General features: G+C 44.5%; 1 pseudogene; it reads right to left on the bottom strand.

Annotated features, from left to right (window-relative positions):
• Positions 1-1,867: 1,867 nt before the first annotated feature.
• On the bottom strand, positions 1,868-8,884 carry LOC123731411 (ATPase PAAT-like; annotated as a pseudogene).
• Between the last annotated feature and the right edge of the window lie 3,507 nt (positions 8,885-12,391).

Here is a 12,391-nt window from a genome sequence, read left to right as displayed (position 1 = left end):
CTCACTGGGTGAGTGCAGAAAGATCAGCGGTGTGGACACAACACAGACATACATCCACATCAACCAGATTTGGAAAGTTACGCAATGGCAGAGACACCACAGGGTCACAGCATTACAGGGGCTAAGCATCTCGGAGAAGGAATGCTGATCGAGGTTGAGGTCTCCCCTGTCCGTATACTCTTGTTCATTATAATCTGAAAAGGGAGAACTGATCCCAAATCAGCACTCTGAGATGTGTGAATACAAAGTTGTTTATAACCAGCATGTTGCTGTTTATACTGTTTCAATCCAGTTTGATACCTGATCACAATTTATACAAAGGATTTTTTCTTCAGAGACATACTTCATTATTGGCTTAGCTGGTATTGTAATCCACATCAAACATCCAGCAAATCATTCTCATAAATTCATGTTTTACATAATCCTTAACCCATTTAGCCAGCTGAGCTTTTCCTGGAAAGATCAGCCCGGGGTGTGGTGCCCTTTTCAAGGACGCCAATGAAGTTCTTCCAAAGATACCAAACCAACGGCTCCACCTAGTGCTCCACTATTGCCAACATAAAATAAATTACATTACAGAGGAATGTTCTTTTGCATACTATGGAGAACAGATGTGGGCTGCAGAGCATGTTTTGTTAAATCATTTTTATATTTACTCTTGCTCAAAGAATAATGCAAAGCCTTTTGTAGTTTTGTTACAAACTATATTTTATTTTTCACTCTTGATCATACACTCATTCAAAACCATCTGTTAATATACAGAATATGAAAGGGGGTCAAATTAACAACAAACAGTCAGACATTATTTCACAAACAAATACAAGTGGTAAAACTACAGTGAAGATAGCAGCTGGTCTCTGGTGAGTTGGGTTATTGGGTTCAGGTTATTGGGTTCAATCAGTGCAGGGGCAGGAATCAGTGCAAGGGGCTGGATTCAGTGTAGGAATCAGGTCTGAAGTCAGTGCAGGGCCTGGGGCTGGGCGGTGTGGTTCTGGTCAGGTGTGGGTGCTGTGGTCTTGAGGTGGTTGAAGGGAAGGGCCAGAGGCAGGGCCCTAAGTAAGGCCTTCTTCAGGCGCTGCTGCACGGCATCCAGCCGCTGTTCCATGTGTTTCATCAGCCTCCTCTCCATCTGCTCCAGACGCAACTCCATAACCTGCTCCGGCAGTAGCTCTTTGGATCTGTTGCCCTCCCATGTTAACCTGCTAACATTGCACTTGAAAATATCCGCTCCTATGCTTACAGGTTTTACAGCCATTACTGTAATAGGAGTTCTCTGTCAAGACCTGCAGTAATACAGACACACAAACCCTAACAAAGACATTTACTCTAACATTAACACAGACACACCACAATGCAATCAGAATCAGCGGCCTCCCGAGTAGTACAGCGGTCTAAGGCACGGCATCGCAGTGCTTGAGGTGTCACTACAGACCCAGATTCGATCCCAGGCTGTGTCACAGCTGGCTGTGACCGGGAGACCCATGAGGTGGCACACAATTGGCCCGGTGTCATCCGGGTTAGGGGTGGGTTTGGCAGGCAGGGATGTTCTTGTCCCATCGCGCTCAAGTGACTCCTTGTGGCCGGCTGGGCACCTGCAAGCTGACCTCGGTCGCCAGTTGAACAGTGTTTCCTCTGACAGAATGGATGCAGCTGGCTTGCAGGTTAAGCGAGCAGTGTTTCAAGAAGCAGTGTGGCTTGGCAGGGTCGTGTTTCGGAGGATGTGTGGCTCTCGACCTCCTCCATCGACTTGACTCCTAACCATAACATCTGGACTGCATTCTACTCCCACCACCCACCCTACCAGGTAAACCTTTAGAGGGAGTTCTACGTTGTAGTTAACCTCACCATAAAGCCACTACCAGCCTACTCATTGTGGGCCGTTGGATGTTTTTGCTGCATCACCTACCCACACACACTCTGCAGAATAGGGAGCATGTCTGGGCCTCCGTCCTCCTGGCTGGCCATTAAAGAAGGGTGACATCATGTCTGCCAGGCCGGTGTGGTTATTGGAGGCTACCCGAGAATGGAGGCATGGATCTGTTGAAACAGAGCCAGACATCTCGTCTGACTGGAGGCTGGTGTTGACTGAAGGCTGAGGTTGGATGTCAGCTGTAGCTGCAGAGGGTCCATTAGTTCCTTTAGCCAAAGCAGAGAGAGCCCCACTGCCCATGAGGAGGGACAGAAACCATCTTAATGCGTCAAGCTTTGTTCTGGAAAAACACCAAAGACCTTGATTAACATACATATAATTAACATGCAATACATTGACTGTCTTTTGTGTCCACTAGTTAGTGCTTCTCACTATCCGAGGGCTATATTGGTGGGTAGAAGAGTGAACAATACAATAAAGCCACTGTCTTCTGTGTAATTCCGGCCTGTGTAATTTTCCACTGAGGCTTCTATTGACTGGTATTGGTGACTGCAGATTTGACGAGAGATGGACCCACCTTCTGCTGAAACTGCACCATGTCCATGAGGCTCTGGGCCCCCCGGTGAGAGGGTGGTGCCCATCTCCTCCCCATCAACTCCATCATGCACTGCACATGGAACATGTCGATGCTGGGCCCCAGGCTTGGAGAGCAGTCTGCAGGTGTCAGTGTCTGCATGCCTATCACGACCTGAGACCCAGCCACGCTGCATCACCCACCAAGAGACAGCAGCTGAGAAAAAACAAGAGGTTAGAGGAAGAAATCCCCTCTACCCACACTATCATAACTAGACAGGTAAAGAGGATAAGTCAAAACTTCACAGAGAAATGGCTATGTGCTAGTAGGGAATAAACAGGAAATGCTAGACACCACAAGTATTTTCTACGGCAACAGGAATGAAGTACAGTGGGGGAAAAAAGTATTTGATCCCCTGCTGATTTTGTGCGTTTGCCCACTTACAAAGAGATTATCAGTCTATAATTTTAATGGTAGGTTTATTTGAACAGTGAGAGACAGAATAACAACAACAAAAAATCCAGAAAAACGCATGTCAAAAATGTTATAAAATGATTTGCATTTTAATGAGGGAAATAAGTATTTGACCCCTCTGCAAAACATGACTCAGTACTTGGTGGCAAAACCCTTGTTGGCTGTCACAGACGTCAGACGTTTCTTGTAGTTGGTCACCAGGTTTGCACACATCTCAGGAGGGATTTTGTCCCACTCCTCTTTGCAGATCTTCTCCAAGTCATTAAGGTTTTGAGGCTGACGTTAGACAACTCGAACATTCAGCTCCCTCCACAGATTTTCTATGGGATTAAGGTCTGGAGACTGGCTAGGCCACTCCAGGACCTTAATGACCTTAATGTCCAGGACCTCCTTTGTTGCCTTGGCCGTGTGTTTTGGGTCATTGTCATGCTGGAATACCCATCCACGACCCATTTTCAATGCCCTGGCTGAGGGAAGGAGGTTCTCACCCAAGATTTGACAGTACATGGCCCCGTCAAATGATGCGGTGAAGTTGTCCTGTCCCCTTAGCAGAAAAACACCCCCAAAGCATAATGTCACCACCTCCATGTTTGACGGTGGAGATGATGTTCTTGGGGTCATAGGCAGCATTCCTCCTCCTCCAAACACGGCGAGTTGAGTTGATGCCAAAGAGCTCCATTTTGGTCTCATCTGACCACAACACTTTCACCAGTTGTCCTCTGAATCATTCAGATGTTCATTGGCAAACTTCAGGCGGGCATGTATATGTATTCTTGAGCAGGGGGACCTTGCGGGCGCTGCAGGATTTCAGTCCTTCACGGCGTAGTGTGTTACCAATTGTTTTCTTGGTGACTATGGTCCCAGCTGCCTTGAGATCATTGACAAGATCCTCCCGTGTAGTTCTGGGCTGATTCCTCACCGTTCTCATGATCATTGCAACCCCACGAGGTGAGATCTTGCAGGGAGCCCCAGGCTGAGGGATATTGACAGTTCTTTTGTGTTTCTTCCATTTGCGAATAATCGCACCAAATGTTGTCACCTTCTCACCAAGCTGCTTGGCGATGGTCTTGTAGCCCATTCCAGCCTTGTGTAGGTATACAATCTTGTCCCTGACATCCTTGGAGAGCTCTTTGGTCTTGGCCATGGGGGAGAGTTTGGAATCTGATTGATTGCTTCTGTGGACAGGTGTCTTTTTTACAGGTAACAAGCTGCGGTTAGGAGCACTCCCTTTAAGGGTGTGCTGCGGTTAGGAGCACTCCCTTTAAGGGTGTGCTCCTAATCTCAGCTCGTTACCTCTATAAAAGACACATGGGAGCCAGAAATCTTTCTGATTGAGAGGGGGTCAAATACTTATTTCCCTCATTAAAATGCAAATCAATTTATAACATTTTTGACATGCGTTTTTCTGGATATTTTTGTTGTTATTCTGTCTCTCACTGTTCAAATACACCTACCATTAAAATTATAGACTGATCCTTTCTTAACCAGTAGGCAAACGTTCAAAATCAGCAGGGGATCAAATACTTTTTTCCCCCACTGTAGGTAGAGACACTGCTGTTGATTTGAAAGCTGTGGTTGACATACAGTGGCAAGAAAAAGTATGCGAACCCTTGGAATTACTTGGATTTCTGCATAAATTGGTCATAACATTTGATCTGATCTTCATTTAATCACAACAATAGACAAACACAGTCTGCTTAAACAAATGATTGTATTTCTCTTGTCTATATTGAATACATAATTTAAACATTCACAGTGTAGGTTGGAAAAAGTATGTGAAACCCTAGGTTAATGACTCCAAAAGCTAATTGGAGTCAGGAGTCAGTTAACTTGGAGTCCAATCAATGAGACAAAATTGGAGATGTCTAACCCGGAAGCTTATAAGAAATCCCGTTATGCCCTCCGACGAACCAGGTAAAGCATCAATACAGGACTAAGATCGGATCACACTACACCGTCTCCGACGCTCGTCGGATGTGGCAGGGCCTGCAAACTATTACAGACTACAAAGGGAAGCACAGCCGCGAGCTGCCCAGTGACACGAGCCTACCAGACGAGCTAAATTACTTCTATGCTCGCTTCGAGGCAAGTAACACTGAAACATGCATGAGAGCATCAGCTGTTCCGGATGACTGTGTGATCACTCTCTCCGTAGCCGATGTGAGTAAGACCTTTAAACATGTCAACATTCACAAGGCCACAGGGCCAGACGGATTACCAGGACGTGTACTCCGAGCATGCTCTGACCAACTGGCAAGTGTCTTCACTGACATGTTCAACCTCTCCCTGTCTGAGTCTATAATACCAACATGTTTCAAGCAGACCACCATAGTCCCCGTGCCAAGAACACTGGAGATTATTGTGGAATACAGGAAAAGGAGGACAAAGCACACCCCCATTCTCATCGATGGGGCTGTAGAGGAACAGTTTGAGAGTTTCAGGTTCCCTGGCGTCCACATCACCAACAAACTAACACGGTCCACGACAAAACCTATTCCGCCTCAGGGGACTGAAAAGATTTGTCATGGGTCCTCAGATCCTCAAAAGGTTCTACAGCTGCACCATCGAGAGCATCCTGACTCGTTGCATCACTGCCTGCGGCCTCCGATCGCAAGGCACTACAGAGGGCAGTGCGTATGGCCACGTACATCACTGAGGCCAAGCTTCCTGCCATCCAGGACCATAACAGGCGGTGTCAGAGGAAGGCCCTAAAAATTTTCAAAAACTCCAGCCACCCTCGTAATAGACTGTTCTCTCTGCTACCGCACGGCAAGCGGTACCAGAGTGCCAAGTCTAGGTCTAAGAGGTTTCTAAACAGCTTCTACCACCAAGCCATAAGACTCCTGAACATCTAATCAAATGGCTACCCAGACTATTTGCATTGCCCCCCCCTCACATCTTTTACACTGCTGCTACTCTCTGTTTATTATCTATGCATAGTCACTTTAAGAACTCTACCTACATGTACATATTACCTCAATTACCTCGACTAACCGGTGCCCCCGCACATTGACTCTACCGGTCCCCCCTGTATATAGCCCTCGCTATTGTTATTTACTGCTGTTCTTTAATTATTTGTCTACACCTGTTGTATTCGGCGCATGTGACAAATAATTACAATACTAGCTCAGCACTGCGAATAAACACTAGTTTATTTTATTTGTATTTAGTTACACAGCAATTACCTTGCCAGCTACATCAGTCAACTAAAGAGTAGCCAGAACACACTGAACTATGCTCAACTCTCCCATGCTGGTCCAGCCAGCCAGCCCGCTCTGTGGTGTCCGTGTGGTCCTAAATCCAGTCGGATAAACACTCCAAACAGCCTACCCGACCGCTCGGAGACATGGTCCTAAAGCACACCGTTGTCGTGTTTTGTATCACATTCCAATGATAAAACTGGGGGGAGGTCAAAAATGCAATTTCAGAATTTGAGGGGGGGGGGGGGCATGTCCCCCCAGTCCCCACTGAAAGTTGCAGCCCTGTTAGCAGTCATCCCTCCTGCTCAAGAGTCAACACATTCTGGGTGATGCGAAACAGGGTCATCAACTTCTCTGGGGAGTTCTCATTGTCTATTGCTGATCACCGTTCTCAAAACTTGTCATTGCACATCTCACACTACAAGAGCATTGCAGGTTTTGTGCTGATAACATCAAACATGCTTGAAAATATCAGGACATCTGGGACTGCCCAAAGACGAGATCGGTAGCCTTCAGATTGTGTCTCTGACCCGCTAAACAAGCGTCGGCAACGGCCGCATGCTCCGGGTAGTCAACAGCATAAGGATTTTGTCTCCGATCTCAAAAACTTGTCCAGGACAGCTAAATCAGGGCTAAAATCGTGTAGTGTACACCTGGCTTAGTTTTAGCCACCACAAGCTAACAATCAATGGAAGTGATGTGGGCATGTGAGCATGCATGTTTTTTTATGGCCACATCACATTTAAGTAACATCAAACCAAATAGACTACTTTCAGCGTGAGGAACCATCTAACATAGTGACCTACTCCTTTGAAATGGCTGATTGGGCTGCACGACGAGATTAGCCAGCGATCAGTGCACTGGTGTTGTATCAACATGCCTGCCGACTTAAAAGTACTTCCTACTGGGTATCATGGTGGTAGCTAACGTGGCTGTGTTTTTCTCACGTAGGATAGCATCCTACACAATAAATAACTCATATTGATAACCTATCTAAAAGTCACCTTGATACATAGTCTACTACTCAATGGGGAGGGCATGAAAGGCAACAACACCTGCACAGTGCCCTTCGCTTGACAAACACTACTGTCGGGCAACGGTGTGGTAGCTAACATACCTAGTAGCCGTGACAGTCACCGTAAGCACGCGCATCAAAGCATGAAGCAACAGAACATCCATTGTCGATACTTTTAATCAAAAACAAACAATGGTCAGTTGAGGACCCCTTCGAGATACAATCCCGCTAAAGGGATTGGTTGGACAACAACCAGTGAGATAGCACGGCACGAAATTCAAAATAAAATAATCTCAAAATTAAAATTCAAGTATTATACGGCATTTTAAAGATACTCTATTCGTTAATCCAATCACATTGTCCGATTTCAAAAAGGCTTTACGGTGAAAGCAAAACATTAGATTATTTTAGCATAGCACCTTAGCAAAAATAAATACAAAAATAATTTTCCAAGCACGGATAGCCATCACAAAACCAAATATACAGCTAAAATTAAGCACTAACCTTTGACAATCTTCATCAGATGACACTCCTAGGACATCATGTTAGACAATACATCAATTTTTGTTCGATCAAATTAATATTCATATCCAAAAACGCAATTTTTACATTGGCGCGTGACGTTCAGAAAATGTTTTCTCCCCATAACTGCCGGTGAATAGGCACATTTCATTTACAGAAGAACTCATAAACGTTGATAAAATGTATAACAATTATTTAAAGAATTAGAGATAATCTACTCCTTTATGCAACCACTTTGTCAGATTTAAAAAATAACGTTACGGAAAAAGCACATTGTTCAATATTCTGAGTACAGAACTTAGCCTTCAATGCTAAGCTATACAGTTAGCCTACAACCATGGCGTCAACAAATCTCCAACAATATGTTCTAAATATTTACTTACCTTTGCTGATCTTCGAAATGTTCATTTGTTCTGCAAAGTCCATCATTTATGTCCAAATACGTCCGTTTTGTTGACCCATCCAGAACACTTTACAATGCCATGTGGCGTGGACGCAATTCCATAGACGAAATGTTCAAAGTTCCATTACCGTTTGTAGAAACACGTCAAACGATGTTTACAATCAATCTTTAGGGTATTTTTAACGTAAAATTACAATAATTTTACAACCGGGCAATAGGTATTCATCCCAGATGAAAAATTTAAAAAACAACGAAGTCACGTGCATGCGCGTCATAAGACACCTCTCCTCAGACTGGCCAGTGATTGACTGAGCCATAATTATCTGCCCGGTAACAGGTGACGGTTGAAACCAGTTCCTAAAGATTGTTGACAGCCAATGGAAGAGTTAGGAGGTGCAACGTAAATCCTATGTCACTGTAGTTTTTCAAGGGATTCAAAACAAAACTACATTTCTAATTTCTCCCACTTCCTGATTCAATTGTTCTCAGGTTTTTTGCCTGCCATATGAGTTCTGTTATACTCACAGACACCATTCAAACAGTTATTGAAACTTCAGAGTGTTTTCTATCCAAATCTACTAATAATATGCATATTCTATTTTCTGGGCCAGAGTAGTAACCTGTTTAAATTGGGTACGTTTTTCATCCGGCCGTGAAAATACTGCCCCCTAGCCCCAACAGGATAACTGAACATGTCAAATTACTTGTGTAAAACTAACAGTGAAATACGACTCAGACTCACCCTCTGCGCTTTGACACACCCACTTTCCACACGCCCACTGCTTTTCTTTCGACATACCCACTCGCCCCATACTCCGGTCGACATATTGGGATGCAGCTACCCCCTTCTCGCTTAAGAAGTCGTGGCCGTGTTCGAGAGCATCAAAACCTGCTCGTCAAATATCTCATTCTAAAGTCATGGGCATTAATATTGAGTTGGTCCCCCCTTTGCTGCTACAACAGCCTCCACTCTTCTGGGAAGGCTTTCCACTAGATATTGGAACATTGCTGCAGGGACTTGCGTCCATTCAGCCACAAGAGCATTAGTGAGGCCAGGCACTGATGTTGGGTGATTAGGTCAGTCAGCGTTCCAATTAATCCCAAAGGTGTTTGATGGAGTTGAGGTCAGGTCTCGTTGCAGGCCAGTCAAGTTCTTCCACAATGACAATTTCTGTATGGACCTCGCTTGGTGCACAGGGGCAAACTGTTGCCACAAAGTTGGAAGCACAGAATCATCTAGAATATTATTGTATGCTGTAGTGTTAAGATTTCCCTTCACTGGAACTAAGGGGCCTAGCCCGAACCATGAAAGACAGCCCCAGACCATTATTCCTCCTCCACCAAACTTAACAGTTGGCACTATGCATTGACTCAGGTAGCATTGTCCTGGCATCCGCCAAACCCAGTTTCGTCCGTCGGACTGCCAAATGGTGAAGTGTGATTCATCACTCCAGAGAAGGCATTTCCACTGCTCCAGAGTCCAATGGCGGCGAGCTTTACACCACTTCAGCCTATGCTTGGCATTGCGCATGGTGATCTTAGGCATGTGTGTGGTTGTTCGGCCATGGGAACCCATTTCATGAAGCTCCCGACAAACAGTTCTTGTGCTGACGTTGCTTCCAGAAGCAGGTTGGAGTGCTGCATCAGAGGACAGATGATTTTTATGCGCTTCTCGCTTCAGCTCTCAGTGGTCTCATTCTGTGAGCTTGTGTGACCTACCACTTCGCGGATGAGCCGTTGTTGCTCCTAGACATTTCCACTTCACAATAACAGCACTTACAGTTGACCGGGGCAGCTCTAGCAGGGGAGAAATATGACAAACTGACTTGTTGGAAAGGTGGTGTCCTATGACCGTGCCACGGTGAAAGTCACTGAGCTCTTAAGTAAGACCATTCTTCTGCCAATGTTTGTCTATGGAGATTGCATGGCTGTGTGCTCGATTCTATACACCTGTCAGCAACAGGTGTGGCTGAAATAGCCGAATCCGCTAATTTGAAGGGGTGTCCACATACTTTTGTATATATAGTGGTGGGGCACGATGACAAAACATTACCACATAGTGCTATAATGGCACAGATATAACCATGAGTCCTCGATCTATCTCCATTGGTTTCACACTGCAAATGAACCATAGAGAATGATAGAGGCCTCTACTGGCCAAAAGGCTGTAGCAGCATGGGCAGCCGGGTCATCAGGAAGCATCAGCCAATCGTGAAGAAGAAAATGGACTACTTCAAAATGGAGATTGTCTGAATGGCGCTGCCATGCTGTCACAGACGCTAGGATGGCACAGAAACAAAGATAAGTTCTCTATCGATGTCTATGGAATGAACTGACTGTCCTTTCCTTTGACGGCATCTCATAATCATATATGATCCTTGTCCAGCCCAGGGCAGATCGATGTATATGGAATGAACGGATTGTCCTTTCCTTTGACGGCATCTCATAATCATATATGATCCTTGTCCAGCCCAGGGGCAGTGGGGCACCCATGTCAGCCAAACATCATCCTGGTCTGGAAGGAGGAGTATATGAAGCTTGCATTATAGTACTTTATCACCAAAATGTTAATGTGTGGTAACGCTAGAATTACCACATTGCTGTATAGTTGCCATCTGTAAGTGGAGATTCAGTATTCAGTGTTCTAAGTACAGTCCAGCTCTGAGCAGCTCCTGTGAGAGAAAATGCAGCACTAGCTACTCTCTTTGCTCCTGCTGCCCCTCCCTCTTTGTTATCAGTAAAGTGGCCCCTACTGGTCGATAGATACTACCATCCCAGATGAACAGCCACCACTAAAGACTGCTGCACCTGAGAATTCTGCACACAGCTCTCTCTCATGGACCCAAATTCCTGTTTTTTTGTCTTTTCGGTCTGGGATGCGTGTGACATCGTGCATTTTTGTCAGTTACTGGACTGAACATGATAGATCAAAATCTATGTGTGAATGTGTGCTCACATCAGGAAGAAGGGTGGAGAATCAGACTGCAACCAAGCTCTACCGGTGGGGCACGATGACAAAGAATTCCCACATTTGTTGAAACTATAGTGCCTGATTTCATTTCAAAGTTATTTAAAAAAGCAAAAAGACTCAAATCAATAACTGTTACATTACAACTACTCAAAATGTAGGTACTTTATTTGAATATTTTATACAAGTTACAATTATGTACAAAATCCAAAAAACACCTGTTTAGTCCCAAGACAATTTACAAATAGTCTCAAAACCCTTTACAAAAATATACTACACAGATCGCTATTTCATTAACTCGGGACAAACAAATAAATAATGAGATTTACAACTGGGCACTTGTATATAATCTATAAAGGGTCATGGCCAAAGCCTGACTTCTGTGGCTGAAAGGACCAGTGTAAGACATTCTTAACTTACTTGAGCTGTAAATTCCCTTTAAAAAACAAACAATTCAACAACATTTTGGCATCGCAGCATTTACATATTTTTAAGCAACACTGATATCAGTGGACTAAAAATGAAAAACTATTAACAAAAGTTTACATTCTTCTATTGTTTGTAAGAGAACATGGTAAAACCTGGGCCCATATCACCAAAAGCATCTCAGAGTAGGAGTGCTGATCTGATCACTGTGCCATCCGTTTTGTCACCAAAGCCCCATATACTACCCACCACTGCGACCTGTACGCTCTCGTTGGCTGGCCCTCGCTTCATACTCGTCGCCAAACCCACTGGCTCCAGATCATCTACAAGTCTCTGCTAGATAAAGCCCCGCCTATCTCACTGGTCACCCCCAAAGCCAATTCTTCCTTTGGCCGCCTCTCCTTCCTGTTCTCTGCTGCCAATGACTGGAACGAACTGCAAAAATCACTAAAGCTGGAGACTCTTACCTCCCTCACTAGTTTAAGCACCAGTTGTCAGAGCAGCTCACATATCACTGCACCTGTACATAGCTCATCTGTAAATAGCCCATCCAATCTACCTTATCCCCATACTGTATTTATTTATCTTGCTCCTTTGCACCCCAGTATCTCTACTTGCACATTCATCTTCTGCACATCTACCATTCCAGTGTTTAATTGCTATGTTGTAATTACTTCGCCACCATGGCCTATTTATTGCCTTACCTCTCTTATCCTACCTCATTTGCACATGCTGTATATAGATTTTTCTACTGTATTATTGATTGTATGTTTGTTTATTCCATGTGTAACTCTGTGTTGTTGTATGTGTCAAACTGCTTTGCTTTATCTTGGCCAGGTTGCAGTTGCAAATGAGAACTTGTTCTCAACTAGCCTACCTGGTTTAATAAAGGTGAAATAACTAAAAAAATATAAAATCTAGGATCTGTCCATATGATCT

Source organism: Salmo salar, chromosome ssa28, assembly GCF_905237065.1.
Source record: "Salmo salar chromosome ssa28, Ssal_v3.1, whole genome shotgun sequence".
NCBI lineage: Eukaryota > Metazoa > Chordata > Actinopteri > Salmoniformes > Salmonidae > Salmo > Salmo salar.
This window is presented reverse-complemented; position numbering and strand designations above follow the sequence as displayed.